Raw genomic sequence first — 8,602 nt, 5'->3', positions numbered from 1 at the left:
TGCACATTCTTTGCAGTTCAACTCTGAGACCGTAATCTAGATGCCAAGGCTTCCTCCACTTCATAGATAAAACTAGAACAATGTGTCCTTTGCATTCTTGCTTTGCTTGTGGATATTAGTCTTCTCCCTATAATGTCTTTGAGCCTTGGAGTCTATTTCCAACGTTTTTATCTCAGGTATGGCATTTTTCCAATTGCTCATTTGGAAATGATGCCAGACTCTGCCCCTTTTGTCTTAACCTGAGCTGCAGTTCAGTTACCCTTCTGACAGAATGGGCTCCAATCCCTGGAGAAAACAACCTAGCCTGACCAGCCCCTGGGGCTAAATCCACAGTATCACATCCATGGTGCCAGACTAATCTTCCTTAAACATCAATCTCATCTTCACCTCTAGGCCTGTCTCCTCATTTGTAAAACAAGATGTAGGAACTAGATGATCTCAAAGATCACTTTTTGCTCTAAAACTATATAAATTATTCTCATGTATAAGTGTGCATCTTATTCTGATATTCTCTAGAGAGTAGAGTGAGACACCAAACTGTTCTTTTAGCATGCTTTCTTTGCAGAAAAGTTACAGAAATCAGGCACTGTTCACTCAAGGTGTCAGTTATTAAAATCTGTCACAATACAATTTGAATATAGACTATTTAATCACAGAAGTACTTTTAAGTGACCTTGTCATCTCCACTCTATTTGATTTAAGCTATAATTTACATCCTTTGTACAAAAAAAAAGGTTTTTTTCTGAAGAGGTTTCCTGAGCTTAGTGGACCCATGGGAAATGTAGAATTCCTTGTGAGATGCAAACATTGTTTCTTTTACCACTATTCAATTTTGTTTCAATTTTTAAGGTACTGTAGTAACAGAATGCCCCAGAAATCTTGCTGTCATTATGAAAGTAGCATTTTATTTCAGGGAGTAATAGCTGTAGGAAGACAATTTCAAAAGGATGATGTGAAAATCCGATATCGAAGTTTTACAGAAGCTGTCTATCCTTTCTTGGAAGTCAGGTAATCCTACATTGTCAGCTACCTTCAGCTGAGGATGTTCTGGGAATTATGCACCGTTAGATAGGGCTACACTTCAATTTGGCATAATTTACCAGGAGCTGGTTCACACATCTTAAGTACCTAAATTTTTACAAATTTATTTTATACTAGTATTAAGATTCCTCTTGGAGTTAGATTATTATATATGTTTCAGTTATAGCAGGGACCAAATATCAGCTAGTCTTATTCTTCTGTCTATATAGTTGACATACTCAGCCCTAATACATATATATATGCACATGTATAACATTAACAATGTAAATAATCATTTTTAATCACTTGATATAAGCCATTTCCCCAGACAGATTTGCTGAAAGTCCCTTCACACATAATTCAATTAGTAAACTTAGTTTTAAGTATCGATCTACCCTCTGGAGTGTGCATCACAAGCTAAATTTTAAGAGACCTGTGGTACTGGTACTCAAGATAGAACTTACGAAATAATACATAGATAATCTGGCTTGAAGAACAGCTAATAATTGAGTCCATCTTTAAAATTTGTTCTCTCCTAAAACTAACAGATGCTGTCTTCATGTTCGGCTGAATGCAATGTTCAGCTTTATTTCATTAGTTTTCCTACTTCTGTTAAATTGGTTTTTTCCTACCATAGTTCTTCATCTCATCCTGTCCTCTTACCTATCAGTGCTCTTTGTTTACTTACCCTTTAGCTTATTATAATCCTATTTGAACTAAAATCCCAGGTATTTTTTTTTTAATTTCCCTGGCCAAAAGGAAGAGTCCACCTATGAGTTCTTTCATACTTTTTTTTTTTTTTTTTTTTTGGCGGGGGGCGGGAATTTACCACTTCCTGGTGGTTTAGCTACTTATGTCATGTTTTGATATTTTCTCTCACTGGACTATAAACTCCTTCAGGAGAGTACCTCTTTACATCCCCCACAGCACAATGCTTGTGTTTTTGAGACTACCTAGAGAAATTAATGTGTATGCAGGGGAAATTGGGGGGTTAAGCTTAAGCTTTTAAAGTTTATTTTTAAAGTTTATCTTTAGTATGGTTGACATATGTATCCACATCAGCCAATCCTATCAGGCATCAATGAATCATACCAGATGCTGAACTCCAAGGTCTTAAAAAAAAAATTTGTTATTTAGCCACTGAGCAAATAAGGATAACTTTGTGACTCAAATGAGTACATATCTGCTATCAGATTAAATCTTCTAGCAGTCCCCTTTCTTTCTTTCTTTGCCCAAACCCATTCAACCTGATTTCCAATGGTCCATTTCCTTCCAGTTGTGACATCAGAAGTGGCATTTTACTTCATTCAAACTGGTTTATTTAATCTAAGATGCATACATGTCAAGAAGGGATCATTCGTGCTAAGAAATAATCTTGCTACTATTAGAAATTCAAATATTGCTGTGGTCAAGTTTTTCATATAAGCACTTGGTTACTTTCGTTTATTTTTTTCTGGTGCACATTTCTAATAAATCTAGATTTCTATTTTCTCATTTCCAAGACTTGATAATCTCAAATAGGGCATGAAAAAAATTCCCAAAGACCATGGTACATAGTGCGTGTTTAGTAATATGTACTGATTAATTTATGCATCACACACTTGTAACAAAAATAGAATGAGTTCAAGGGTGCCTGGGTGGCTTAGTTAATTGAGAGTCCAGCTCTTGATTTCAGCTCAGGTTGTTATCTCAGGATTGTGAGATTGAGCCCTGTATAGGGCTCCATACTTAGTGGGGAGACTGCTTGAGATTCTTTCTCCCTCTACCTCTCCCACTGCTTGTATGCTCTAAAATAAATCTTTGAAAAAACATGAGTTAATAATTTCAAAGATCTTACAGTCTATAAGAGAAATATAAGTAAATAATGCACATTGGTAATAACAATCCTATAAAAAGACAAAACTACTTCTTAAGGCTTTGTCAAAGAATAATTGACATAGAAACTGCACATATTTGTGTAAGTTTTGACAAATGCGTATCCCCTTAAAATTATCACCACAATGAAGATGCCACCTCCATATGCCCAAAAGTTTCATCTGTCCTACCTCTTTATAAGCCTTTCTTCCCATGCTTTCAAACCCTACCCCAAATATACAGGCAGCCAATGATTTGATTTCTACCATTATGGTTATTTACCATTTTCCAAAATTTTATATAAATGCAATTATATAGTAGTTTACTTGCATCTTTCAGTAAGCATAATTATTTTGGGTTTCAACCATGTTGTACCATATGTCAGTTCGTTTCTTTTTATTAATAAAATTTCATTGTATGAATATATCTCAATTATCTACTTGTTGATGGACATTCGGGTTATTTCCAGATTTTGGCTATTACAAAAAAAGCTATGAGCACTTAAGAACAAGTTTTTGTATGAAAATATGCTTTCATTTCTCATAGGTAAATGACTAGAAATAGAATGCCTGAGTCTATAAGATTGACTTCTTAAGGAACTGCTGCATTCTTTTCCAGAATGTCGGTACCATTTTACAGTCCCAATATAAAAGATTTTCAGTTGCTCTGGTTTATCAGTGTTTCTTTTTTTTTTTTAATATTTATTTATTTATTCCATGATAGACGTAGAGAAAGAGAGAGAAGCAGAGACACAGGAGGAGGAAGAAGCAGGATCCATGCCAGAAGCTGGGATGTGGGACTCCATCCCAGGACTCCAGGATCATGCCCTGGGCCAAAGGCAGGCGCTAAACCGCTGAGCCACCCAGGCTGCCCATGAATAATAGTTCTGACAGGAACTCTCCATGTGCTTATTTACCATCAGTATATCTTCTTTGGAAGTTTTTTTGGGGCAAATATTTTGCCCAATAACCTAAATTGGCTTCTTGATTGTTTTCTTATTGAATTGTAAGAGTTCTTTATAGATACAGATCCTAGGTTGGATATATGTTTCACAAATATACTTTCCCACACTATAGCATGCTTTTCATTTTCTTGTCCATGTTATTTGAAGATCAAAAGTTCTTAATTTTTATGGAGTCCAGTTATTGACTTTTTCCATTTATAGTTAGTGAATATTGTGTAATATTTAAGAAATTTTAGCCAAGAATATTGATATTTAAGATTTTTTTCTCGGGTTTTCTTGTAAACTTTTAAAATTTTAATTCTTATGGTTTGTGATCAATTTAAACTTAATTTTTGTATATGGTATTTGAAGAACTTATTTATAAAAAATAACTTATTTGCATATGGCTATCTTGTATAAGCACAATTTGTTATAAAGATTATCCTGTCCTCATTGACTTGTCCTGTCAAATTTATAAAAAAATTAATTAAATGCATATGTCCTTATCTGGACACTCCATTCCAACAAACTAGTGCCTATCTTTACACTAATATATTGTCTTGAGCACTAGTTTTAAAATAAGTCTTGAAATCAGGTAGTACAAATCCCCCAAATTTGGTCTTCTGTTTGAGTTATTTTGGCTATTCTAAACCCATTTCTTTTAAATATAAATTTTAGAGGGTTGCTTACCAATTTCTACAGAAATTCTGAATTTTGTTTGGAGCTATATTGAATAGGTAGATCGATTTATTTTTCTTTTAATTTTTTTTATTCGAGTTCTATTTGCCAATATCTAGCATAACACCCAGGGATGCCCCTGCCAAGTGCCCCCCTCATTGTCCATTACCCAGTACCCCAACCCCCCCCCGCCCACTTCTCCTTCCACTGCCCCTTGTTCATTTCCCAGAGTGAGGTGTCTCTCATGTTGTCACCCTCACTGATATTTTCACTCATTTTCTCTCCTTTCCCTTTATTCCTTTTCACTAATTTTTATATTCCCTAAATGAATGAGACCATATAATGTTTGTCCTTCTCCAATTGACTTATTTCACTCAGTGTAATACCCTCCAGGTCCCTCCGCATCGAAGCAAATAGTGGGTATTTGTTGTTTCTAATGGCTCAGTAATATTCCATTGTATACATAAACCACAGCTTCTTTATCCATTCATCTTTTGATGGACACTGAGGCTCCTTCCACAGTTTGGCTATTGTGGACATTGCTGCTATAAACATTGGGGTGCAGGTGTCCCGGAGTTTCACTGCATCTGTATCTTTGGGGTCAGTCCCCCACAGTGCAATGGCTGGGTTGTAGGGCAGATCTCTTTTTAACTCTTTAAGGAACCTCCACACAGTTTTCTAGAGTGGCTGCACCAGTTCACATTCCCACCAACAGTGCAAGAGAGTTCCCCTTTCTCCACATCCTCTCTGACAGTTGTTGTTTCCTGTATTGTTCATTTTCACCATTCTTGCTGGTGCGAGGTGGTATCTCATTGTGGTTTTGATTTGTATTTCCCTGATGGCAAGTGATGCAGAGCATTTCCTCATGTGCATGTTGGCCATGTCTATGTCTTCCTCTGTGAGATTTCTGTTCATGTCTTTTGCCCATTTCATGATTGGATTGTTTGTTTCTTGGCTGTTGAGTTTAAGAAGTTCTTTATAGATCTTGGATACTAGCCCTTTATGTGATAGGTCATTTGCAAATATGTTCTCCCATTCTGTAGGTTGTCTTTTAGTTTTGTTGACTGTTTCTTCTGTGCAAAAGCTTCTTATCTTGATGAAGTCCTAATAATTCACTTTTGCTTTTGTTTTTCTTGCCTTCATAGATGTATCTTGCAAGAAGTTGCTGTGGCCAAGTTCAAAAAGGGTGTTGCCTGTGTTCTCTAGGATTTTGATGAAATCTTGTCTCACATTTAGATCTTTCAACCATTTTGAGCTTATCTTTGTGTATGGTGTAAGAGAGTGGTCTAGTTTCATTGTTCTGCATGTGGATGTCCAATTTTGCCAGCACCATTTATTGAAGAGACTGTCTTTCTTCCAGTGGATAGTCTTTCCTGCTTTGTTGAATATTAGTTGACCATAAAATTGAGGGTCCACTTCTGGATTCTCTATTCTGTTCCATTGATCTATGGGTCTGTTTTTGTGCCAGTACCACACTGTCTTGATGACCACAGCTTTGTAGTACAACCTGAAATCTGGCATTGTGATGCCCCCAGCTATGGTTTTCTTTTTTAATATTCCCCTGGCTATTCGGAGTCTCTTCTGATTCCACACAAATCTTAAGATTATTTGTCCCAACTCTCTGAAGAAAGTCCATGGTATTTTGATAGGGATTGCATTAAACGTGTAAATTGTCCTGGGTAACATTGACATTTTCACAACATCAATTCTTCCAATCCATGAGCATGGAACATTTTTTCATCTCTTTGTGTCTTCCTCAATTTCTTTCAGAAGAGTTCTGTAGTTCTTAAGGTATAGATCCTTTACCTCTTTGGTTAGGTTTATTCCTAGGTATCTTATGCTTTGAGGTGCAATTATAAATGGGATTGACTCCTTAATTTCTCTTTCTTCAGTCTCATTCTTAGTGTATAGAAGTACCACTGACTTCTGGGTATTCATTTTGTATCCTGCCACACTGCCAAATTGCTGTATGAGTTCTAGCAATCTTGGGGTGGAGTCTTGTGGGTTTTCTAGGTACAGTGTCATGTCATCTGTGAAGGAGATTTTGACTTCCTCTTTGCCAACTTGAATGCCTTTTCTCTTTGTTGTCTGATTGCTGAGGCCAGGAGTTTTAGTACTGTGTTGAATATCAGTGGTAAGAGTGGACATCCCTGTCATGTTCCTGATCTTAAGGGAAAGGCTCTCACTGTTTCCCCATTGAGAATGATATTGGCTGTAGGATTTTCATATATGGCTTTTAAGATGCTGAGGAATGTTCCCTCTATCCCTATACTCTGAAGAGTTTTGATTAGGAATAGATGCTATATTTTGTCAAATGCTTTCTCTGCATCTGTTGAGAGGATCATATGGTTCTTGTTCTTTTCTCTTGTTGTTATGACCTATCACATTGATTTATGAGTGTTGAACCAACTTTGCATCCCAGAGATAAATCCCATTTGGTCATCTTCTTAATGTACTGTTGGATCCTATTGGGTAGTATCTTCAGAATTTTTGCATCTATGTTCATGAGGGATATTGGTCTATAAATCTCCTTTTTAGTGAGGTCTTTGTCTAGTTTTGCAATTAAGGTGACGCTGGCCTCAATACGAGTTTGGAAGTATTCCATCCCTTTCTATCTTTCGGAACAGCTTTAGTAGAATAGGTATTGTTTCTTCTTTAAACATTTGATAGAATTCCCCTGGGAATATGGGGAATATGGCCCTGGACTTTTGTCTTGGGAGTTTTTTGATGACTACTTCAATTTCCTCCCTGGTTATTGGCCTGTTCAGGTTTTCTATTTCTTCCTGTTCCAGTTTTGGTAATTTGTGATTTTCCAGAAATGCATCCATTTCTTCTAGATTGCCTAATTTATTGGCATATAGCTGCTCATAATGTTTTTAAAATCATTTGTATTTCCTTGTTATTGGTGGTGATCTCTCTGTTTTCATTCATGACTTTATTATTAGAGTCTTATTAGAGTCTTTGATTTTAATAAGGCTGGCTAATGGTTTATCTATCTTATTCTTTCTAGGAACCAACTCCTGCTTTTGTTGATCTGTTTCACAGTTCTTCTGGTCTCTATTTCATTGAGTTCTGCTTAAATCTTTATTAACTCTCTTCTGCTTGGTATAGGTTTTATTTGCTGTTCTTTCACCATTCCTTTAGGTTCGAGGTTAGCTTGTGATTTGAGTTTTTTCCAGTTTTTTGAGAGATGCTTGTATTGTGATGTATTTCCCTCTTAGGACTGCTTTTGTTGTATCCCAAAGATTTTAATGGTTTTATCTTCATTTTCATTCATTTCCATGAATCTTTTTAAGTCTTCTCTAATTTCTTGGTTGACGCATTCATCTTTTAGTAGGATGCTCTTTAACCTCCACTTGATTGCGTTTCTTCCAAATTTCTTCTTCTGATTGAGTTCAAGTTTCAAAGCATTATGGTCTGAAAATATTCAGGGGATAATCCCAATCTTTTGGTATTGGTTGAGACCTGATTTGTGGGCCAGTATGTGGTCTATTCTGGAGAAAATTCCATGTGCACTTGAGAAGAATGTGTATTCAGTTGCATTCAGATGCAAAATTTTGTATATATCTATGAAACCCATCTGGTCCAGTGGATCATTTAAGGCCCTTGTTTCTTTGGTGATGTTCTGCTTAGAAGATCTGTCATTCACAGAAAGTGTCGTGTTGAAGTCTCCTATTATTACTGTATTTTATCTAATTATCTCTTTCAGTTATTAAATGATTGATATACTTGGCAGCTCCCACATTAAGCCATAAATATTCATGATTGTTAGGTATTCTTGTTGGATAGACCCTTTAAGTATGATATAGTGTCCCTCTTCATCTCTTACTACAGTCTTTGGGATAAACATTAATTTATCTGATATGAGGATTGCAACCCCAACTTTCTTTTGAGGACCATTTGAATGGTAAATTGTTCTCCACCCTTTCATTTTCAGGTTGGAGGTGTCCTTAGGTCTAAAATGAGTCTCTTGTAGGTAGCAAATAGATGGGTTTTGCTTTTTTGTACAGTCTGAAACCCTGCATATTTTGATAGGATCATTTAGCCCATTCATGTTCAGAGTGACTGTTGAAAGATATGAATTTAGTGTCATCATAATACCTATTC

This window comes from Canis lupus, chromosome 30 (assembly GCF_011100685.1).
Source record: "Canis lupus familiaris isolate Mischka breed German Shepherd chromosome 30, alternate assembly UU_Cfam_GSD_1.0, whole genome shotgun sequence".
Taxonomy (NCBI): Eukaryota; Metazoa; Chordata; class Mammalia; order Carnivora; family Canidae; genus Canis; species Canis lupus.
Note: the sequence above shows the minus strand (reverse complement) of the source record.